This window comes from Musca autumnalis, unplaced genomic scaffold, assembly GCF_047663935.1.
Source record: "Musca autumnalis isolate F117 unplaced genomic scaffold, ASM4766393v1 scaffold_4, whole genome shotgun sequence".
NCBI classification, from domain to species: domain Eukaryota; kingdom Metazoa; phylum Arthropoda; class Insecta; order Diptera; family Muscidae; genus Musca; species Musca autumnalis.
In genome coordinates this window covers 96,945,348-96,971,478 of record NW_027411977.1, presented here as the reverse complement: position 1 = coordinate 96,971,478, position 26,131 = coordinate 96,945,348, and the positions used below count along the sequence as shown (strand labels likewise).

The 26,131-nt window shown below is 36.2% G+C and overlaps 1 protein-coding gene across 2 annotated transcripts in view; it reads left to right on the top strand.

The window, feature by feature from the left end:
- The window catches only part of LOC141401941 (low density lipoprotein receptor adapter protein 1), a 48,580-nt gene that overhangs the window by 14,946 nt on the left and 7,503 nt on the right, over positions 1–26,131 (top strand). The window contains exon 2 of one of the 2 annotated variants that reach the window (XM_073982516.1): positions 18,405–18,847. The exons of the other annotated variant lie outside the window; for it this stretch is intronic. The gene's annotated coding sequence lies outside the window, so the exon portion shown is untranslated. The remainder of the gene's footprint in view (positions 1–18,404; positions 18,848–26,131) is intronic. 2 annotated transcript variants of the gene reach the window in all.

The following is a 26,131-nucleotide window of genomic DNA, read 5'->3' as shown; positions in this document are numbered from 1 at the left end:
TATGTCCACAATTTTTGGTTGGGAATGTTTGTGTTCACTGGGAACTCCAAATACCAAATTATACCTAATTTGGGCGGAAAATTTTGGGGGATTTAAGCTACATCCCCCAAAATACAGAAAATCTGGAGGTACCTATAAAGGGGCCTATACACAAACGTGGATGTCCATAATTTTTGGAAATTTTTGGAAAAGTTTAGTGACCAATAGAAACCCTAAGTATCAAATTGCAACTAATTTGGAAGGAAATGGGGGATTAAATCCTCAAAATACCGAATATCAGGAGGTACCGTTATATGGGGGCTATACGAAAATATTAGCCGATTTTTCACGGACACATATTGAGTTTGTGCAAAATTTCAGAAACATACCCTCATACGTTTGCAAATTATTAATTTCGCACCACTAGATCAGTGATATCGACCACTGTGCAGCGTGTTTAAAACAAACAGAAAACAAGCAACAGTAAGTAAGTACCTTAGTCATCGGAATTACTTTTAGCTAAAAATCCTTAATGTAATTTATAGCAATGAATGAAATAATTAACATACCACAAGAATTTATATGAATATTTATTATTCGTCGGTGTGTATTACACTTTGGTTTTTATTTCACTAACACGTTTTTTGAGATTATCGCCGACATACATACAAATACAAAACAAGAACGCCCAAATGAAATGTTCATTTATTTCTCATAAACAAATAAATAAAGAAAAAATTTAGATAATTTGGTTTTAAATTAAAAATTATTCGTTTTTGTTTAACCTGTATTTGTCCTTGAATAAGGTATTAAAATGAAAGTTCATACTTTCTGAACATGTAAGGCAAGTTGTTATTGGCGCTCTAAGTTCCTTGTTCGGTAGAATAAGATTTTAATATTATATTAATCTGTTTTTGGCAACTAGTATGATGCATGAATTCGTCACATCAGCAGGACAAAATCACACTATTGGCAGCGGTTTAATCCCTCAGCAGATTCGTGCTGCATTTTCTGACATGTGAGAGGTCTTCCATCCAAAATTGGAGAAGTAAAGCAAAAGATCGGTGCGTTTGGAAATCTATTCTTAGTTCGGCTTATGGAACAAAACGTTCTGTTTAATATAAAAGCCATCTAAGTACGTAAGAGAGGACTTCCTACCGTAGATTATACCATCTTCGATGTTGATTTGCAATATTCTTTGGTGGAATTTTCTGATTTCATTTTCGCTTTTCACTTCCTCTCTTGTCAGATGTTTTATTGTGGATACTGAATTGGGGCAAAGATATTCTGCTTTCCAATTTTGCCACTAAAATGGCCCAGAATAATTTTAATGTCATCAGGAAGAAATCGGACATATATTTTTTCTAAGCGATCGTAAAATATTTCTTTGGTCTTCGTTTGCGGCATAAGGCTGATGTTGAAAAATTTAGCTTTTGTGAAAATGTTCGCTAGTCTTTCATCAACCGGGGTGAATGTGGAGACGAGATCTTTAAGCCTCTGCACAGTGGTTAAGGAATGGAGTTTTTCTGCTCAAAATTCTTTGAACGGATGAATTTATTTCCATAATTTAATAAATCAGCTCAAAAATGATCAAATCCGTTTTAGTCCTTTCAGAGCAATTCAATGTCAAAACTCACCTTTTGAGTTTTTTATACCCTCAGCATTTATGCTAACGAGGGTATATACACTTTCATACGTGCAAAATGTGCATCATCGAATTAATGGTTTTAGACCCCAAGTATGTTTGGACGAAATCCGTTTCAGACAATTTGGAGTCCATTTAGCAATATCCGTCCTTTCGTCTGTCTATCTGTCTGAATGGCTGGAGCGCACGATAACCCTCGAACGGATTAACCGATTTGGTCCAAAATTAGGCTTTCGTATTTGTCCAAACTTGGTTTAAGTTCGAAGATGGACCATATCGGCCTACTCACTCCGGTACCTCCCCCACAAAAGCTAAATTAATTTTCGGTTTGGTCTATACTTTGCACATCGTAATATTTCTACCAGACATAGATAAAGTTCGAATTTATACTGTATCGGTTCACTCTTTTGGGTACCTCCTACAAAAATTTCGGAAAAGTGCAGTTTAATACCTACCCTCCAATCCTTTTGATTTTTGTTATAACAACTTGTAGAAGTTGGCCCCATTACAACGGCGCAAGCTATTTCAGGGGCAAGTCAATACTTCCTGAGAAAATGGCCTGAAAACTGTAACAACCCGCTATGGCACCATGTGTTGTGGGTGGTGCACGCGGTAACTCTCTAACGGATAAAACAATTCGATCCAAAATTTGGCAATCGTAATATTTTGCCATCAAGTTCTAAGATAGGCTTTATCGGTCCACTCATTTGGATAACTCCTCAACTAAAGGTCAGAACTTTTCGCTAAAATGGTGCACACTATAACTCTCGAGGGCAGTAACCGATTTGGTCCATACTTTGGACATCGAAATTTTTCTACGAAATATAGATCAGGTTAGAATATGCACGATATATGTCAACTTCCTCGGATACCTCCCACACCAAATTTCGGAAAAGTGCAGGTTAGGACCTTCTCTGGAAGGCTGTAACCGATTTGGTCCATATCAGGTTGGGATATGGACTATGTCAACTCCTTCGGATGCCTCCCGCACTAAATTTCGGAAAAGTGCAGGTTAGGACCTTCTCTCGAATCGTTTTGATTTTTCTTGCAGCTGGTTGCACTCAAAGCCCCCTATTACGATGGTACAAGTTTATTCAGTGGGAAGTTCATACTTCTTGAGAAACTGACCCGAAAACAGTAAAAAAAACCCCAACGGTCAGTGGCTGGTGCACACGACAACTTCCGAACCGAATGCTGCGTTGGTCCACATTTTGCATATCGTAATATTTCTTCGAATATTAGATGAAATTCGAAGATGGTGCTTATAGGTCCACTCCATCCGGTACCTCCCCCACAAAAGTTCGAAAATATTAGCTAAAATGATAAGTGCAATATCTCATAAATGATGGAAAAGATTTGGTCCTTTCCTTAGGGTATCGCCCACACAAATGATCAACATTTTTGTTTAACTGCGGTTAAGGGTCTGTGCGAGAATCCTTTGGAAATGTTTACCGAAGGTGCTCCTAATAGCTCTGTTTACAGCGATATGATGATTTTCGTAGGCAAGTCCATGTTTCGTGATATAATGGTCCCATCAAGAGGAATGACACACTTCCAAAATGAACTATGTTGGTCCATTCATTTAGGTACCTCCCCTAATCCATATCTTTGTCGGCAAGTTCTTAAGCCCAAAATTCTGAAGACCACCTAAATACATCATTTTGGTGCCACGGTGGTGCAATGGTATGCACACCCGCCTTGCACACATAAGGTCGTGGGTTCGATTCCCCGGCCAGGCAACATCAAAACACTTTTCAACGGTGGCAAAATACCCCTCAGAAATGTTGGCGACATTACCTGAGTATTTCAGCCATGTAAAACTTCTCTACACGCCGTTCGGACTCGGCAATAAACTATAGGTCTCACATCATTGAGTTAATATGAATCGGGGTGCACTCATTGATATGAGAGAAGTCTCCCTTGTCCCTTATGGGATGTTTGTGGAACAATTATATATACTTATGGGTACGAAAAGTACTAAATGGTACTAAATTTGGCACAATTTATATTTTGGTGAACGGAGACACGTGGAATGCAGAAATTTAGAATTAAGATTACTGTTGGATTGTAGGATAGAGGAAGTTTTGGATATTCGTACTTATGGGTAGGAAAAGTACGAAATGGTACTAAATTTGGTACAATTTGGATTTGGGTGAACGGAGACACGTGGAATGCAGAAATTTGGAAATAAGATTACTGTTGGATTGTCGGATTGAGGAAGTTTTAGATATTAGTACTTATGGGTACGAAAAGTACGAAATGGTACTAAATTTTGTACAATTTGGATTTGGATGAACGGGGCAGCTGGAATGCCGAAATATGGAATTAAGATTACTGTTGGATTGTAGGATAGAGGAAGTTTTGGATAATTGTACTTACGGGTACGAAAAATACTAAATGGTACTAAATTTAGAACAACTTGGAATTGAGTGAAAGGATAGAGTAGGATCCCTGAAATGTGGGATCAGGTTACTGTTGGAGTGTAGGATTAAAATATGGAGGTTTGGGAACTCATACTAATGTGTACTAAATTTAGTAAAAAGTGGATTTGGGCGAACGGATAGAGCTGGAATTCTGAAATTTGGAGTTAGGGTCATTGATGAAGAATAACAAAGAATTACCTTAGGGTTGTTGAAAATTCGAACTATAAGTGTACGAAAGGTACTAAATTTAGTACAATTTGGATTTGGGTGAACGAATAGCTGGAACCGTGAAATTTGTAATAAGGGTACTCCTGAAGAGTAACAAGGATGGACCAAAGGTCGAAAAGTAATAAATGGTACTAAATTTAGTACAATTTGGATTTGGGTGATAGAATAGAGCTGGAATCCTGAAATTTGGAATGACGGTCACTGATGAAGATTAACAAAGATGGACCAAAGTCGAAAATTACTAAATAGTACTAAATTTAGTACAATTTGGATTAACGGATAGAGCTGGAATCCTGACATTTGGAAAGAGGGTCTCTGATGAAGAGCAACAAATATGTTTTTGTACATTCAAACCATAAGTTTACGAAAATTACTAAATTTAGGACATATTGAATTTGAGCTGGAATCCTGAAGTTTGGAATGAGGGTTACAAATGAAGAGTAAGAAAGATGTTCCAAAGGGTTTTTGATGATGAATGACAAAAAGGAACGGCCACACTAGCAAGCAACAACAAAGCTGTCATTCAAAACTGACAATGTGTACCCAGCTTAAAATTCCCAAAGTCGATATGTAGATATAGAAAACGTGGATTTCTATTGCCATTTTGAATACCGAAAATTTTACGGGCCTATTTGCGTTCGAAACCGCTGAAAGTAGAACCTTGAATTTTGAATGTACGCTATTGTTGTGAAAGGTTATTTTGAAAAATTTTTTTCATATAAAGTATTATTTATTTATGATGTAATATAAAGTATTATTTATTTATATACGAAGTAGCGGGTATTTGCTAGTTATATATATATATATATATATATATATATATATATATATATATATATATATATATATATATATATATATATATATATATATATATATATTACCTAAATACATACGTTTTTGGGAAAAAGGTGTTTAAATTCACACAGGCTGAATTGATACTTTTTACTTGTTTTTTTTTTTTAATATGTTGCGTCAAAATCTGAGGTTTGTGTGTTTTGTTTATATCCTCCATCATAGTATGGAGGAAATATTAAGTTTATTTTTGATTTTGTAGCTCATTGAAATAATCATTTACGACCGTATGAAGTATATATATTCTTGATTAGGATAAAATTCTGAGCCGATCTAGCCATGTCCGTGTAATCACTCTAGCGTTCGCAATAATTGAGCTAGGAATCTATATTTCTACTCCTGAGTGTCTTCTGGCCAAGTTCAAAGATGCGCTACGTTTTAGTATAGCACCCATATAAGGGTACCTGACGATTTTCCGTATTTTAAAGATTTAGCCTATTTTTTAACTAGCTGTAATTTGACATTTGAGGGTCTTAGTAGTCCCATCACTTCTCCACCAAAAATTTTTATTTTTATTTTATTTTTTTATTTTCGAAATATTTATTACAATTAAAAATCATAATAAAAATTATAAAAAAAGCACTAGCAACTAGGGCTATCGGCCTAAAAATTTTTAATATAGATCCATGACTTGGTATAGTGTAATCCCATATAAAAGTGCCTCCCAATTTTCGGTATTTTGAGGAGATTAGCTACATATCTTAATAACAGTACCTCCCGATTATCGACATTTTGAGGGTTTTAGTTACATTTGTTGAAAACACTAGCTGTAATTTGACATTTGTAGTTTCCACTGATCACAAAACATCTCCATCAGTGGTAAAAAATCCATATTTTGGTTTAGTCCCCATAATTGTACTACCCGATTTTAACTTTCTGCATTTAAAAATGTGACATAGGTCCACGTTTTGGTATAACCACTTTCCGATTTAAAGTATTTTGAGGAAATTACCTATGAAATAAAATGATATTATCTATTTAACATATTCTTCCTTTTCTGGGTTAACCCTTGATGTGTCGGAGGAGCTAAGAACTTTCATAACAGAAATAATACTAATGATTCCATTTTAGTTCGGAACATTCCATGGCCTGGCCGAACTTGGCACTTTTATTATTTTATTTTGACAGCAAGAGAAGACATCAGCTGGGCTTACAGGGTCACCTTATGACTCTAACCAAGATACTTTTACCAAGTGGGCTTAATAGCTGATGACTTCCCCTTATGTAAATATATATACACTCCACGTCAGTAGAATAGAACACCTAAATTTTTGTTAACGTTAGCTTATTTATACCAAAACGAATGAATCTGCGTTTTTAATCTTGTGGGGATTTAAAGTCTATGATGTTCGGTATCAAACACAGAAAAATGTATGTTTCTAGCTCTTCGCGAAATGATTTTCTGATAAATTTTCCGATAGTACTATGAAAAATAGGCATTTATTTTTGGTCATCAGGATAGAACATTCTCTTTATTTTCGCGAATTTTTGAGATATTAACGCAGAATTTTCTTTCATTCGATAAAGCAAGGCTTTCTAATAATTTTTCACCAAAGAAAAACTAAACATTATTCCGCGGACAGCGAAATAACAGCGTTAAAGGGTTTAAATTGACAGATATTTAAAACCTCTCGGATTATCAATAAGAGTCGCGTAGTTATGCCATATTTCTTCACAATAAGATAGAATATGACAAAGACAACGTCAATGGATACAATCGAGTGCTTCGGATGCTGATAAGATGGAACACTTTCAAAATAATTATGAAAAACTTCAACATTTTTTATAAAAACCCTAATGTTTTGTTCAATAAAATGGTTTCTCCGCGAACAAGTCCGCCGTACAAGGTTTGGAAATATGCTCCACATTGAGAGGAAGACAATCTGATATGAAAACAACCCCTATTTTAATACACTGAGGGAAATTTTATTACTTTTTAAAAGCAACATACAAAACCCAAAACCTCAATTTGCATGGCTGTGTTTTCCCGAAAAAACGGAGCTTTTACATAGCGAATTCAGTTAAAACAAGTGAGCAAAGGCTATAGTCGGGACGGAGCCGACCATGTGATACCCTACACCACTACCCCTGTGCATAAGCTTTTCACTGGTAATCATTTCTTTTAGGGAATATAATCCGACTACCACCAAAAATAATATGCCTCTTTCTCTCTGGGACCCCCATAAGCAACCAAAATTACGTGACCATCCGATCAAAATTACGACCTGTAGCTTGATTGCAAAAAATTGAAGAATTGGATGCATTACCGACTATTGTGGTATCTCCCTTGTTTGACCACCTTCGCCAACCTGCTTTACACCAATGTAAAGGTAATATTTTCTTCTTCCATAGACAGGCTTTGCCGTTGGTATACCCCTACTAGAAGCCGATATATTCACAAAGAAAAAAACTTTGAATTTGTCTCCAAATGAGTTTTTCCCCATTCCGACCCCTAAATATTATCCGACTATCACCAAAATCAATAGGCTTCTTCCTCTGTGGGGCTCCCATCTACCCCCAAAAATTTTGTCACTATCCGATCAAAATTCCAACTTGTAGCGTGATTACAAAAAATGGAAATATTGGGTATATTACTGAATTTTGCAATATCTCGGTTTGCTCACTTACGCCAACATACTTTGCATCAATATAAACGAGATCTTTTCTTCTGCCTTTTGGAATACTCCAACCAGAAGCGGAGATATTCGCATAAAAAACGTTGACATTTCTCCACATAAGCTTTTCGCTTATTCCGACTCTTGAATATTATCCGACCATCACCAAACTAAATAGGCTTCTTCCTCTGTGGGACCCGCATCAACTCCCAAAAAATTCGTGACGATCCGATGAAAATTGCGACCGATTACAAAAAAACCGTGATTACAAAAAAATTGGAAAATAGGACGCATTATCGACTATTGCCATATCTCTGCTATTTGACCACCTACGACAACCTGCTTTACATCCTTGTAAAGGTGATATTTTCTACTTTCCTTGCCAGGTTTTGCTTTAGATGTACCTCTTAAAGAAACAGAGATATTGGTTTTAAAATAAAATGTTGACTTTTCTCCAAATAAGTGTTTGCCCATTCCACCCCTGAATATTATCAGACCATCATCAAAATTAATAGGCTTCTTTCTCTTTGGGACCCCCATTAACCCCCAAAATTTCGTGACGATCCGATCAAAATTGCGACCTGTAGCGTGATTACAAACAAATCGGAAAATGGGATGCATTATCGACTATTGCCATATCTCTGCTATTTGACCACCTACGACAACCTATTTTACATCGTTGTAAAGGTGATATTTTCTACTTTCCTTGCCAGGTTTTGCTTTTGATATACCTCTTAAAGAAACAGAGATATTGGTTTTAAAATAAAATGTTGACTTTTCTCCAAATAAGTGTTTGCCCATTCCGACCCCTAATTATTATCCGACCAACACCAAAATCAATAGGCTTCTTCATCTGTGAGACCCCCATTAACCCTTAAGTTTTCGTGACGATCCGATTAAAATTGCGACCTGTAGCGTGATTTCCAAAAAAATAGAAAAATGGGATGTATTACCGACTATTGCGATATCTCCGTTATTTGGTTACCTACGCCGACCTAGTTTGCATCACTGTGAAGACGGGATCTTCTACTTTCATAGTCAGACTTTGCTTTTGGAAAGTTTTCAACCAAAGCTGTGATATTCGTCAATATAGTTAAAATCGCAAAAATGAAAATTGGGGTTTTATTTGCTACTATTGTTATATCTTCGTTGTTTGATTACCTACGAGCACCTGCTTTACATCATTAGAATGGTGATATTTTCTTCTTTCATTGTCAGGTTTTGCTTTTGGTATACCTTGTATAGAAGCTGAGATATTCGCTTTGGAAAAAAACGTTGTCATTTTATCCACCTAAGTTTTTTGCCCTTTCCGACCCCTAAATATTATCCGACCATCACCAAAATCAATAGGCTTCTTCCCCTCCGGGACCCCTATCAACATGCAAAATTTCGTGACGATCCGATCAAAATTGCGACCTGTAGCGTGATTACAAGGTTTAGATGGACAGACGGACAGACGGACAGACGGACGGACGGACGGACGGACGGACACACATAGCCAGATCGACTCAGCTCGTCGAGACATTCATTTTGATATATATATGTATGGGTCTACGACCATTATTTCGATGCGTTACAAACTTTTTGGCCAAAACCAACTTATAATACCCTCCCCACATAGTGGTGTAGGGTATAAAAACTACTACATCGTAAAATCCGGTATGAAGAGCATAACCTGGTTCATTTATATTGGAACATAACACTTTTGGGAACAATCGCGGACACCAAAATAAGAACACATATAAAATTCAAAGTCCAAAGGTTGTGTTCAATTTGAAAAAGTGCTAAAATTTCCCTCAGTGTATTAAAATAACGGTTGTTTCCGTATCAGATTATTTTCCTCTAAATCTGGAACATATTTCCAAACCTTTAAACGGCAGACTTGTTCGAGGAAAACCATTTTATTGAACAAAACATTAGGGTTTTTATAAGAAATGTTGAAGTTTTTCATAATTATTTTGAAAATGTTCCATCTTATCAGCATCCGAAGCACTCGATTGTATCCATTGACGTTGTCTGTGTCATATTCTATCTTATTGTGAAGAAATATGGCATAACTACGCGACTCTTATTGATAATCCGAGAGGTTTTAAATATATGTCAATTTAAACCCTTTAACGCTGTTATTTCGTTGTCCGCGGAATAATGTTTAGTTTTTCTTTGGTGAAAAATTATTAGAAAGCCTTGCTTTATCGAATGAAAGAAAATTCTGCGTTAATATCTCAAAAATTCGCGAAAATAAAGAGAATGTTCTATCCTGATGACCAAAAATAAATGCCTATTTTTCATAGTACTATCGGAAAATTTATCAGAAAATCATTTCGCGAAGAGCTAGAAACATACATTTTTCTGTGTTTGATACCGAACATCATAGACTTTAAATCCCCACAAGATTAAAAACGCAGATTCATTCGTTTTGGTATAAATAAGCTAACGTTAACAAAAATTTAGGTGTTCTATTCTACTGACGTGGAGTGTATATATTTTTTTGTTTTAACAAAATAGTAAAACAAAATATTTCACTTCAACCATAATTATACTTGTATAACTTCTTTATTGAAATTTGGAAAAAGTTTCGTTGTTTAATTATTTGATGAATATTATCTTATACCACAACGCGAAGCAGAGGGTATTCAGGACAGAGAGAATAATCCCATATTTTGTTTATTACACTGTGCAACAAAATTCAATTTTTTTCAAAATGATGGGAAAAATCGAGTAGATTATGAGAGTAGAGCTAAAAATATGAGACACGTGTATCGGCGTTTTAAAAGTTTACGTCGGAAAGTAACCAAAATAGGCGGGGCAAGTTCCGCCCATTTTTATACCCTCCACCATAGTATGGAGGGTATATTAAGTTTGTTTTTCCGTTTGTAACGCATTGAAATACTCATTTGCGACCCTATAAAGTATATATATTCTTGATCAGGGTAAAATTCTAAGTCGATCTGAGCACGTCCGTCCGTCCGTCTGTGGTAATCACTCTAGCATCCACAAAAATAGAGATAGGACGCTGAAATTTTGGGAAAATGCGTCTTTTGTTTGCAGGCAGGTCAAGTTCGATGATGGGCTATATCGGTCCACGTTTTGGTATAGCCCCCATATAACGGTACCCCCCGATTTACGGTATTTTGACGTTTTTAGCTACATTTTCAGACCCATTTGGCTATAATTTGACATTTAGGGTTTTTAAGTGTCAACAAACATATATAACAAAACTTGTGGACATAGGTCCACGTTTTCTTATAGCCCCCATATAACGGTACCCCCCGATTTGCGGTATTTTGACGTTTTTAGCTACATTTTCAGACCGATTTAGCTATAATTTGACATTTAGGGTTCTTAAGTATCAATAAACGTATATAACAAAAGTTGTGGACATAGGTCCACGTTTTGGTATAGCCCCCATATAACGGTACCCCCCGATATACGGTATTTTGAAGTTTTTAGCTACATTATCAGACCGATGTAGCTATAATTTGACATTTAGGGTTCTTAAGTGTTAATAAACTTATATATTAGAAGTTGTGGACATAGGTCCACGTTTTGGTATAGCCCCCATATAACGGTACCCCCCGATTTGCGGTATTTTGACGTTTTTAGCTACATTTTAAGACCGATGTAGCTATAATTTGAAATTTAGGGTTCTTAAGTGTCAATAAACTTATATAACAAAACTTGAGGACATAGGTCCACGTTTTGGTATAGCCCCCATATAACGGTACCCCCGATTTGCGGTATTTTGACGTTTGTAGCTACATTTTCAGACCGATTTAGCTATAATTTGACATTTAGTGTTCTTAAGTATCAATAAACTTATATAACAAAAGTTGTGGACATAGGTCTACGTTTTGGTATAGCCCCCATATAACGGTACCCCCGATTTGCGGTATTTTGACGTTTTTAGCTAAATTTTTAGACCGATTTAGCTATAATTTGACATTTAGGGTTCTTAAGTATCAATAAACTTATATAACAAAAGTTGTGGACATAGGTCCACGTTTTGGTATAGCCCCCATATAACGGTAACCGATGTAGCTATAATTTGACATTTAGGGCTCTTAGCTGTTAATAAACTTATATATTAGAAGTTGTGGACATAGGTCCACGTTTTGGTATAGCCCCCATATAAAGGTACCCCCGATTTGCGGTATTTTGACGTTTTTAGCTACATTTTCAGACCGATTAAGCTATAATTTGACATTTGAAGTTCTTAAATGTCAATAAACTTATGTGACAAAACTGGTGGACATAGGTCCACGTTTTGGTATAGCCCTCATATAACGGTACCCCCGATTTACGGCATTTTGACGTTTTTATCTACATTTTCAGACCGATTTAGCTATCAATTGACATTTAGGGTTCTTAAATGTCAATAAACTTATATAACTAGTGGACATAGGTCCATGTTTTGGAATAGCCCCCATATAACGTTACCGCCCGATTTCAGGTATTTTGAGAATTTTACCAACAAGTTTTAACCGAATTATCTGTAATTTGAACATTTGACATTTGAAATTCTTAGTGGTCACCACACCTCTCCACCAAAAATTGTCAAGAAAGCCCCCATATAACGGTACCTCCCGATTTTCAGTAATTTGATGATTTTAGCTACAATATTAAACCGAACTAGCAGTAATTTGACATTTGAAGTTCTTAGTGGTCACAACACCTCTCCAAATTGTCAACATAGGTCCATATTCGGATATAGCTCCCATGTAACGGTACCTCCCAATTTTCAGTAATTTGGCAATTTTAGCTACAATTTTTAACAGAACTAACTGTAATTTGACATTTGAAGGTTGTAGTGGTCACCACACATCTGCATCAACAATTTTCAACATAGCCCCAATATAACGATACTTCCCGATTTTCGGTACCTTGAGGATTTAACTTAAAATGTTTAACCGAACGTAGGTCCATGTTTTTGTATAGCCCCAAAACAAACCTCCCGATTTTCCGTACCTTAGCTTTATTTTTTGGACGAACTTTCTATAATTTGAAATTTAAAAGTCAAAAAAATTCTGCAACAAAAATTGTTCATTTAAGTTCATATTTTCGTATAGCCCAGATACCTCCGAACTAGCTGTTAATGACATTTGAAGTTCCCACGTTATGTATCGATTTTCGATATTTTGAGGATTCTAGCTAAATTTTTTAACCGAATTAGGATTTATTTGACATTAAAGGCTCCCATCAAAAACTGTCAACATAGGCCCATGTTTTATTATAACCCCTATATAACAGTACCTCCCAATTTCTAGCCCACCAAAAATTGTCAACAGTTAGATATAGGCACCATAAAAAAGGGCCTCCCGAACGAAGCATTTTATGTACATTATCTGACATTTTAACGTACTCACTTAAAGTTGGGGACAGGAATGAATATTTTATGGTGGAGGTTATGAAAAGTTCGGCCCGGCCGAACTTAATGCTTTTTTACTTGTTATTGATCAATTTTCTTTGTTGTGTTTTTTATTGGAAAATTGTAATTTCAAACGTTTCTAATGATTTTCACTGTTCTTATCATTTTGTAGTTATATTAGAACAATGTAAACTTTGTTCACGAATACGTTGAGTCTATCAGCACTAGCTTAAATTATTATATGTTGCATTTATATTTAACATATTTAAAAATTGTATATGCGAACTTTATAACAAACCATTTTGTTTTTCGAAAACAAACTAAAATGAAACCAAACCCTTGCTGAAGAAAAACATTGGTATATTCGAAGGGAGATTTACTTCCGAATTTCTCTCCGAAATCGAAACGAATTCCCCTACGAAAAATCGTATAGAATTTCGGAACGAAATCTGAGCGATTTTGCTTCCGAAATTGTTCAGATGTGTTGGACATCCGACATTTCGTTTGCTGGGTAATTACATTACTGTATAACAACGGAGACATATCCTAATATTCATTTAAGAGATTGATAGAGATCGCATTTATAGAGCGAGTTTAATGGTATTTAGCTGGAAGAGGGTTGACGAACTAGCTTACAAGTTTGCAAAGCGATCGACAATATTTAGCACCTTGGTTTTCTGTGCTGCTAAATCTGACACCAATTTTCACGATGATCGCCTTCAATTTAGCCTTCCATCGAGACTTACCTAACGTGTAGACGGTAAAATGCATAGATGATTTTTTGAATTTTTTGTGAAAATACCTAGTATATTTTTTTTTATTATAAACTGTTTTCTTTGAGTGTATTTAGTTTTGATGAGGTGTGTGTTGGTCATTCCTACGTCACCATTTGCCATTACATTTTTTGTGAATATGACGTATGGTTCATTGACAATTGTAGTAGTTGCGGCAACAACAAACACAATGTCCGAAACAACGGCAACTGTTTAATGACAACTTGAAATTTTTATATGTTTCATTTTTTGTTGTTGTTGTTGTTGTTGTTGTTCATAATGTTAGTGGTCATTAACATGTTGCTTTAGTTTTACGTTGTCATTAGGGGTATTCCAAAATCTGTAACACTAAAGTGGTGATAATAAAATTATAGTGTTGTAATAGATATCTACCACAAATACATACTACATGTATCGAAAGCTGGGACTTAACTGCACTTTTTACAAAAGGTGTACAAGGAGTGGCCCAAAATAGTGTGGTTTAAATAACCTGAGAAGTGGCTTATATTCATAAGCGCAAAAATTTTAAACTGTACAACTGTACACGTAAAATATTAAGCATCATCTGACACCGCTGCGTGATAGAAGACCAAAATAGATACGCGTATAATTCCGGCGTTTTTCACCATCACTTTTGTGCGGTGTCAAATATGACTTATTTTCTTTCCATGGCTCAAAAAATCACAGACACTGTGTAATAAAACTATATTTGTAAACAAATTCAAAAATTCAATTTCAATTTTAGCAACCTGGCTGGATAATTAAAACATATATCTCGTGGATACCCTTAATATTGTGCTATCTTACTAACAACAACATACACAAACATACATACTCTGTGGCTATCTGTCTCATTCAATCGCTTATCTATTTGTTATGCATTCATTGGATTTGAACAAGCCGTACAGTGGTGTCAGTTTCAGTACCCTCAGCCTGTGTGAATTGAAGCTTACATCTATGGGCAGATCCACTACCGGTTATACAATCAACATAATTTTCCCCAATAATTATGTACTTAGGAGGATTTTCGATGTTTTGGCCCGTCTACCTAGATTAAAGCTCAAAAGTGTTTCGGAGGAGGTACTTAAAGAAATGCAACGACATGGTCCATTTTGGAAGTGGATCTTATTTTGGGAGTCATTCTTTCCATAGATCACCACCGCACGCACGCTGGTTCAGAAATTAATTTTCCTGGACAAAAATCTAAATTTTGTTTTGTAAAATATGTTTAATTTCTATATGGGATTCGATAGTAAACATATTAAAACCAAGGAAACCAAAAAATTAGGTCAACATATTGGAAGGTGTAGGCGTGTGGTGCCTCGAACACGACGAACATTTTTTCCATTTTTGGGAAATATGTAATTTTTGCAAATTTCTGGAGGAAGAAGTAGCTACTTCTCGGAAATTAAAACAGATATTGTATTCATTGTTTTTATGTAAGGTATGTAATTAGGATTGTGGTCTTTAAAAATCGTTTTAAAAAATTACCGTAGCGTTTACACTACATGAGCTATTTTATTTTTCCTCAGGTACTAAATTTTATGAAATTGCAAATCTAGTGGCCAAGCACTTTTGTGGAACAACAAGGAACAATGTTATGTTTTAACAGAAAGATGCCCGGGAGTCTCCTCTTTCAGTCCATATATACTTTCGTACCCGACACGTTCCATCCGTTTAACACTTTTTTAAATTTATTGAAATTATATGGGTATACATGTGTGTTTTGATTTTTTTTTTTTAATTTTTTAAATAATTTTTCACCATATCATAATATCCTTGTGATCCTGATTAGCATCGGAATAAATTGCCAGATGATGTTCGAACAGACCGTAAACTGCTCTTAAACATAAATCTTGAAGTTTTGTGGGGAGGTATCCTAAGGAGAAGACCGATATAGACCATTTTCAAAGTTAAACTACATTTGGTATGGACTTGCCCCTGAAAAAACTTTTACTGCTGTAATGGGGACAGCGAATGCTAGTGGCTGCAACAACAATTTAAGCGTTTTTAGAACAGCTCTTAAAAGGAAGGAAGGAAGGAATGGGCCGATATAGTCCATATTCGAACTCTATATAAGATTCACAGAAATATTACGATGTGCAAAGTATGGACAAACTCGTTTACTAACTTCGGGAGTTATTGTGTGCACAATTTTAGAGAAAGGTTTTGAACGTATGTGCAGGAGGTATCGGAAGGTGTGGACCACCTATCTGCAAACTTAAACTATGTTTGCACAAAATATTACGGAGACCAAATTTTGGACCGAATCGGCAGATACGTTCGAAAGTCATATTGCCCTCAAACCACTACACATGGTGTCATAGGGTTTTTTTTACAAATTTCAGGCAATTTTCTCACGAAATATGGACTTGCCCCTGTTGAAACTTGTACCGTCGTAAGGGGGCAGTGAATACAAGTTGTTACAACAAAAATTAAAGCGATTCGAGAGCCACCCTAAACTCAACTTTTCCGTACATTTTGTGTGGGAGGTACCAGAAGGACTGGACGCATCGAGTCCATATTGGAACCTCATCTTAGTCTGGTAAACTTCCTATTGCATTGTATAACACTAGGTTATAATAATAAAAATTGTTCCATAAACATCCCATAAGGGACAAGGGAGACTTCTGTCTCAGTGCACCCCGATTCATATTAGATCATGGGACCTACAGTTTATCACCGAGTCCGGACGGCGTGTCTAAGACAACACTTTTGTAGAGAAGTTTACACGGCTGAAATACTAAGGAAATGTCGCCAACATTCCTGAGGGGATATTTTGCCACAGTTGAATAGTGTTTTGATGTTGACTGGCCGGGAAATCGAACCCGCGACCTTATGTGTGCAAGGCGGGTGGGGGTGCATACCAATGCACCACGGTGGCACCCACTAGGTTATACTACATGCTAAAACAATGCAATATGGAGGCGCTGAGCGCCTCATATGTTATTGATCAGAATAAAATTCATTGTTGAAAAAACGATGTCCGTCCGATGTTCTGTCTGTTGAAATAAAGATTAAACTCGCAATATTTTAAAGAGATACCGAAGTTTATATTACATGTAGGAATTTTGGAATTGAAAATGGGCTATATCGTTTCACGTTTTGATAGAACCTCCAGAAAATTTTCCTAGAAATTTGTCAGTTTTCGAACCCACTACCTTCGGTATACACCTCGGATAAAATGAATATATTATTCTGGTGACTACCATAAAAACCGTGATTTTGCCTTTACAGAGGTTGAGGTTATTCAATTCATGAAAAATTTACTTAGATTGGTATATGTTTTAACCCAGATATGCCCATTGCTTGATCGTGATCATTTTAAAAGTATTTTTATATTATTTTAGAAGCAAATGTGAAATAATAACAGCATGTTTATATGTTTTTTAAAAAATTTTTGAAAAAAGTGGTTTTTGAGACCACTTTTGGACACAGGGTTTTATCATATAACTGGGAGTTATGGGACACAAAACATTTGACATATAGTCCAAAGACACCTTTTCGGCATCTAGTTAACGTTTTTTCGTAGTAGGCTCCACATCGTGTATGTTTTCGTTATAAAATTACCCAATAATTAATCGGTCATAACGCAAATCATTGTAAAAACTAAGCGATCGGTGGCAACTTCGATGAACTAGGCCTCAAAAGTCAAAAATAGTAGCTCAAAATAATGGAATCACATAATATCCCAAGAGCTACAGATGTGTACTGAGTATATCACCAAAAAAACGGTACTTTGATAAACATAACATATCAAATTAGCAAGAATTTTGTGTGTCCTATATATAGGACGCTGGGCATATCTGGGTTAAGAATGCTACTCCATTGTTGGCAAAAACATTTTTGGCAGCAACCCTGACCACCATCCATTGCGCATATCCACCAACATTTTTAACTAAATTAGATGAATATTTTTTCCCAATCTATGTACCAAAAATCATTGATGTAGCACGTAGAATTTTTTGTGCTATTTTAAATTGGAGAACACTATTATAGAGAAATACATATGTACGTATTTGCTGATATGCATATTTAAAAATAGTTTTTTTCACTGAATTCAATTTAAAACCAACAGCTTAATTCCAAATAAACAATTAACTAAATACACACACATACTTAGAATCAACGCTGGAGTAATGTACTATGTCATGCAGTATGTTTTTGTCTACAATGTACGGTAACCCAATGTTGTTTTAAACCTTCGATACCCACCAACTTCTATGGTAGATAGTATGTACAAATATACATATAAAAAGTATCTGAAAAGTTTATGTCATTTTACGTCCAAACCCCAAAAACAAAATAACATTGTTACCGTTTTGTTTTCTGCTTATGATTTTATCTCTGTTTTTTTTTTTTTTCTCGCGGTCTGCTTTTAGTTCCGACTGGAACTAAATCATTATCAACACAATGATCGCAGCAGACCGTTGTCGACCATAGTCGGTCGACTCGACACCGTCGTCATCGCTTATGATCACTCACAGAATGAAGAGTTTGCTTTATTGTTTTGTATTTCAGTTGGAAAAGTGCACTAGAGAAGGCAACACAGAAAGCCACATTGGATACGTTAAAACAACAATTGCTAGTCGTTCGTTCGGTCGGTCGAAAAGCAAATAAAACACAGAGGAAACTATTTTCATTACAACCAAGTGACGAGAGGTGCTTGCGTCTAAGCCAACGTCTTGAAATTGTGTCTAATGTAAACGGAGAAAAACAAAGATAAAAACAAAACAAAAAATCGAAATTAGCTTTGATCGTGGCCCTGATTTTTGCGCACAAATCGCATTAAAAACCCGTACCGTTGCGTCTGCGTACAATCTTTGTATCGGCGAGGCGACTTTTGCGGTTTCATTGTGAGTCTGGTCTCTGACTCAAAACAAACAACGAAGAAAGAAATACATCATAAACTACAGCTGATTCATGGATGCTTCACAGCTCTGAGTGTTTGTGTCGAAGTTCATGTGAGTGCTGGTGCGATTGTTTACTTAATGAACTTGGGTTTTGGTGCATAAATTTGTTTAACCATATGTACGTACATACATATGTATATAAAATGTACATACATAAATATTTTGCATTTTAAAGACAATGAAAATACAATTTCCGCATATATTTGGTGTTTCATACGAAAAAAACACGTACATATCAATATATCGTCATCTGAAATGACCAAAGACGTAACCCTCAACGTAACCCTTTGAGGGTTACGTCTTTAGACATTTCAGGTGACGATATGTATGTGTATTTTTACTACACTTTGCAAAAAAACAAAAACAAATCTACATTAAATTTTAATTTAATTTTGGTAACAGATCGCACTGCTAGATTTCTCATTAATGTACACGGTGCTCTTGAACCAACTTAAAATGGAAGGGGCTTACATCTTGGAAGGTTTTGTTCACACTTTTAGGGTTTTTTAGGTTTTCACGATTTTGCTGGGAAACCGCGAGCCCTATTGAAATGAGATTAGAGAAAATGTTGTAGCAGTGAAAATTCTGTAAAAAGATTACCTTTATGATATTTTCGTAGGTTTTACCATTTTTGAGATATAGAAGTTCAAATTGTGACAATTCACTGACAATATCGTCTCCTTATAAAACAATGTCATGACTCAAATTTCCCAACTTAAACTTATATATCTGTACAATTGAGAAAGTATCAGTCAGCTGTGCTGACGGAGATACAACCTCAGCCACTGACCAAAAAAATCAAGTACAATATTATGCCGTATATAAAAAAATGTATATTGATTTTGTATCACGAGTTTGCTATAAAATCTGTATGTACCGTACAAGAGCGTGACTACTGAAAGATGCACTCCAAAGCACTGCATTTTAACTAACCCTTTGGCACTGCATTTTAACTGACCCTTTGGCATTGCATTTTAACTAACCCTTTTGCACTGCATTTTAACTGACCCTTTGGCATTGCATTTTAAGTAACCCTTTGCGGTTAAATAGGAGGCAGTCCAAAGCACGTGTTTTGATACAGGAATTTGTGCAAGCCATTACAAAATATCCCAGAACAAATAAAATGCATTTATTATTTGTGTAAAACAAAAATATTAAGCAAATTATGAAAATTCTCCATTGAATTCAATCGCAAACATGCGTGTTTCCTCCGCTCTTCATTTGTTCTAAGCTGAACTGTTTTTGCTTCATTTGCTAAATGGGTTGTCTTCCCATCACCAGTTAAGATTTCGACATGTACTCCAACAGCACTCCATTCGGAAATTTTCTTCTCTTGAGTTACCGGAAAAATGTTTACAAATGAAATATTATTTAGTTTGTATTAACAAATGTTTGAAAATGTTAACACGCTTATCTCTTATTGGAAAATGTATACCGCTGCCTGTAGAGATGTACAAACTGATTTATGTACATGTAGGGATCTCTAACAACTGCTAATAAAATGTAGCGAACGGAGTGCCTTTCCGTTCCGTTTGGACTGCATCCGGATGCTGTTAAATTGTGAGGAATTGGAGTGCCTTTTTCACGACTCCGCTGAACTGCATCCGGATGTTGTTAAAATGTGACAAGTGGATGTGATTCTTTGGATTGCATCCAAATGCGGTTAAAATGTGAGGACTGGAGTGCCTTTTTCACGACTCCGTTTGAACTGCATCAAAACATGCCGTGACAGAACTAGTCCACATTGCACTACATTGGGACCATAATTACATAACCGTTTGTTTCTCACTAATTTTATCATCGTATTATAACATATATATCAGTTTATATTACATATAATTTTATCTATATATATATAAAATTGAAATTTGTTTGTCTGTTTGTTTGTTTGTGCCTTATAGACTCGAAAACCGCTGAACAGATCTTACTGAAATGTTTAGGGTACATTGCTACATGGCCAGGAATGAATATAGGCTATATCATTTTTTGAAATTTCGCGTTGATTTGGAGATATAGCATCAAAACCGGAGGTACCTCCAAAAAATTTAGATTTTGTATGCAAATATCTTTAGAACTGTTACAGATACAATCTCCAAATTTTGTATGCGTGACGGAATTTGATGTAGAAATAAATTTACCAAATTATATTCAAATCGGTTCAGATTTGGATATAGCTCCCATATATATTTTCGGCCGATTTTCCGTATTTGATTTGGGATGTCTGACGGAATTTGTTCCAAATATAACTATGCCAAATTATATCGAGACCGGTTCAGATTTGGACACACCACATATGTCCAATTTCACTGAAATTTGGAAAGCGTGACGCAATTCGTTCTAGAAATAAATGGGACAAATTATACCGAAATCGGTTCAGATTTGAATATAGCTCCCATATATATTTTCGGCTGATTTTCTGTTTTTTATGCACAAAATGTGAATGTGAGACGGGATTTGGTCTAAAAATAAATTTGACAAATTATATCGAGAGCGGTTCATATAGGAATATAGGTACCCATATATATTTTCGGTCGATTTCATGTTTTTGTTGCGTATGTTTAATTATGCCCTCAGCCTTTAGGCTAGAAAGGGTATATACACTTTCATACGGGCAAAATGTGCCTCATCGAAATAATGGTTTTAGACCCCAAGTATGTTTGGACGAAATGCGTTTCAGACAATTTGGAGTTGATTTAGCAATGTCCGTCCGTCCGTCTGTCTGTCTGTCTGTCCGTCTGTCTGTCTGTCCGTCTGTCCGTCTGTCTGTCTGTCCGTCTGTCTGTCTGGCTGGCTGGTGCGCACGATAACTCTCGAACGGATGAACCGATTCGGATCAAATTTTGGCTTTCGTAATATTTTGTCCAAACTTAGTTTATGTTCGAAGATGAGCTCTATCGGTCCACTCCTTCCGGTACCTCCCCCACAAAAGTTCCAAAGTGTTCGGAAAATTTGTGAGCATGATAACTCTTGAAGGCAGTAACCGATTTGGTCCATACTTTGCACATCGTGAAATTTCTACCAGACTTAGATGAGGTTCCAATATGGACTCAATCGGTTCATTCCTTTGGGTTCCTCCCACACAAAATTTCGGATAAGTTCAGTTTAGGACCTGCTCTCGAATCGCCTTGGTTTTTGTTGTAACATCTTGTATTCACTTCCCCCTATACGACGGTATAAGTTTCATCAGGGGCAAGTCTATACTTCCTGAGAAAATGGCCGGAAAGGTGCAAAAAGTCCCTATGACACCATGTGTAGTGGATGGAGCGCAAGACAACTCTCGAACGGATCTGTCGATTCGGTCCAAAATTTGGCCTTCGTAATATTTTATCAAAACATAGTTTAAATTCGAAGATGGGCTATATCGGTCCACTTCTTCAGGTATCTCCCCCACAAAACTTCAAAAATGTTCCGAAAAATTTTGCGCACGATAACTCTTGAAGGGAGTGACCGATGTAATCTATACTTTGCACATCCTAATATATCTACCAGATGTAGATCAGGTTCGAATATGGACTATATTTTTCTACTCCTTCTGGTACCTCTCACACAAAATTTCGGATAAGTTCACTTTAAGATCTGCTCTCGAATCACTTTGATTTTTGTTGAATCGATTTGCATTCGCTATCTCCATTACGACGGCAAACGTTTTTTCAGGGGCAAGTCCATATTTTTAGGGAAAACATCCCGAAAAGTGTAAAAAACCCCTATGTCACCATATGTGGCGGTCGGTGAGCACGATAACTCTCAAACTGTTCAACCGATTTGGTCCCGCATTTGGTCTTCGTCATATTATATACAAACTTAGTTTCATGGGCAATACCGGTCAACAACTTTCGGTGAAAGTTTCGCTTCACATTGGCTGAGGGTATATATCTGTCGGCAAAGCCGACTGACACTTTTTTACTTGTTTCAATGAAATTTTGAAGACTAAGCAGTCAGTAAAAGTCATCATTATTTACAGAAGTACTTATAGTCGGGAAGGAATTGACCAAGGCTACAGCTATTAAGTATCATGTCTTTGAGAGACTTCTTAAAATTTATGTTTTATTATGATATAGATTAGCAATATTTAAGGCGGAAAGGCTTTCGGAGGAGTGTTACCTCCTGAAACATACAAAAATACCATAGTAGCTCCATAACAACCCTGAATAGGTATATAACGCCTTCATATCTCCTATATTTATTCGTTAAAATATTAAAAACGTTAAAATAACAAGTAAAACAGTATCAGTTGGCTTTGCCGACAGAGATATACCCTCAGCCTGTGCAAATTGAAACACTTTTTTCACAAAAAACTTATGTAGTTAGGGGGTTTCAAAATTTTGGTCGTATGAACCGACAAAAATGTTGATTAGGATTAAAGTTCAAAATTTTTGCGGAAAAGGTACTTAAAGGAATGGACCGACATAGACCATGGGGTGCCATAGGGAGTTTTTACACCCTTCGGGCTGTTTTCTGAAGAAGTATGGACTTGCCCCTGAAATAACTTTTACCATCGTAATTGAGGCAGCGAGTGTAAGTTGCTTCAACAAAAATCAAAGTGATTCAATAGCAGGTCTTAAAGTGAACTTATCCAACATTTTGTGTGGGAGGTACCGGATGGAGTGGACAAATATAGTCCATATTAGAACCTGATCTATATCTGGTATATATTATGAGAATGTGTAAAGTATCGCCCAAATCGGTCACTTCCATCAAGAGTTATCGTGCGCACAATTTTTCCGAATATTTTTGAACGTTTGTGGGGTAGGTACCTGAATGAGTGGACCGATATGGCTTATCTACGAACTTAAACTAAGTTTGGAAACAATATTACGAAGGCTAAATTTTGGCCGGAATCGGAATTTCTGTTCGAGAATTATCTTGCGCTTCCACCCATAAACATGGAGTCATAGGGTTTGTTTTTCAACTTCCAGGCTATTTTTCAGGAAGTATGGACTTGCCCCTGAAGAAACTTGTACCTTCGTATAGGGGACAGTGAATACAAGATGTTACAACAAAAACCAATGCGATTCGTGAGCAGGTCCTAAACTGAACTTTTCCGAAATTTTGTGTGGGAGGTACTCGAAGGAGTTTTCCGATTGAGTCCATATTGGAAACTCATCTAAGTCTGGTAGAAATTTCATAATGTGCAAAGTAATGACCAAATCGGTAACTTCCTTCAAGAGCTATCGTACGCACAAATTTTCCGAACATTTTCGAACTTTTGTGGGGGAGGTACCGGAAGGAATGGACCGATATAATCCATCTTTGAACTTGAACTAAGTTTGGACAAACTATTACGAAAGCCAAATTTTGGACCGAATCGGCAGATCCGTTCGAGGGTTATCTTGCGCTCCAACCACTATACACGGTGTCATAGGGTTTTTTGTAACTTTCAGGCTATTTTCTCAGGAAGTATGGACTTGCCCCTAATGAAACTTACAGCGTCGTATAGAGGATAGCGAATACAACTTGCGTAAACAAAAATCAAAGCGATTCGAGACCAGGTCCTAAACTGAACTTTTCCCAAATTTTGTGTGGGACGTACCCGAAGGAGTGGACCGATTGAGTCCATATTGAAACCTCATCTAAGTTTGGTAGAAATTACACGATGTGCAAAGTATGGACCAAATCGGTTATTCCCTACAAGAGTTATCGTGCGCACAAGTTTTGCTACAATTTTTGAACATTTGTGGGGGAGGTACCTGAAGGAGTGGACCTATATGGCCCATCTTCGAACTTAAATCGAATCTGGACAAAATAATTCGATATCCAAAATTTTAACCGAATCGATTGATCCGTTCGAGAGTTATCGTGCGCACCAGCCAGCCAGACAGACAGACGGACAGACAGACAGACGGACGGACATTGCTAGATATACTCAAAATTGTCTGAAACGGATATCGTACAAACATACTTGGGGTCTAAAACCATTATTTCGATGAGGCACATTTTTGGTCGTATCAAAGTGTAAATACCCTCTTTAGCCTAAAGGCTGAGGGTATAATAATTTTGCATTCCATTATATTTTAGCGTAGTCGGGGCAGCAAAGCGCACCGGGTTCAGCTAGTTTCATCTATATATATAAAATAGAAATTTGTTTGTACGTTTGTTTGTTTCTTTGTTTGTTTGTGCCTTATAGAATCAGAAACCGCTGAATCGATCTACATGAAATATTTAGGGTACATGATATGAAATGAAAATAGGCTATATCATTTTTTTAAATTCCGCGTTGTTCTGGAGATATAGCATCAAAACCGGAGGTACCTCCAAAACATTTAGATTTTGTATGCAAATATCTTTAGAACTGTTACAAATATAATCTCCAAATTTTGTATGTACGACGGAATTTGATATAGAAATAAATTTACCAACTTATGTTCAAATCGGTTCACATTTGGATATAGCTCCCACATACATATATTTTCATCCGATTTCTTTATTTTATTCACCAAACACGCTATTAATGTCCAATTTCAATAAAATTTTGAATTTGTGACGGAACTTGGTCAAAAAATATGTGTACCAAATTATCTCGAAATCGGTTGAGATTTGGATATAGCACCCATATATATTTTCGACCGATTTCTTGTATTTTATGCACCAAACACGCTATATATGTCCAATTTCGCTGAAATTTGGAATGTGTAATGGAATTTGGTCTAGACATAAATGTGCTAAATTATATAGAAATCGGTTCAGATTAGGATATAGCTCCCATATATGTATATTTTAGGCCGATTTCCCTGTATTTTATGCACCAAACACGCTATGTATGTCCGATTTCAATGAAATTTGGAATGTGTGACGGAATTTCGTCTAGACATAACTTTCCCAGCAAAATCGTGAAAACCGAAAAAAACTCTAAAAATGTAAACTTTCACCGCGAATTATTTAAAAAGCGCTCCGGCGTTTTTTGATTATTCTCATCTATGTACAATGTAGTTTCAGAATCCGCAAAAACTTCCCAAGGGTGAGCACCCTCCATTTAAAGTTGGTTCAAGAGCACCGTGTGTAATAAAATACTCGCATTGTTATTTACAAAACAATTTTAACAAAAAGATATGACAAATTTTGGCAAATGAAATGTACCGTTATACCGTGTAATGCCCCAGACTGTGCAAATCCAGTGGATTTAAGTTGTCATTTTCATACAATAGAGTATGTCAAATAGATCGAGATAATGCACTTAATCATGGTATAAGTGCATAGTCTAAACCAAGTTTAAGTATGGTGCAGATCTTAAAGATGCGTGGGATCGGTATTTACCGTTATATGGAAACTGTAGCAATGCCTACGTCACACAGTGGTTCAGAATCGTTTTTTCTGGTCAAAATTCTGTAACTTTTAAAA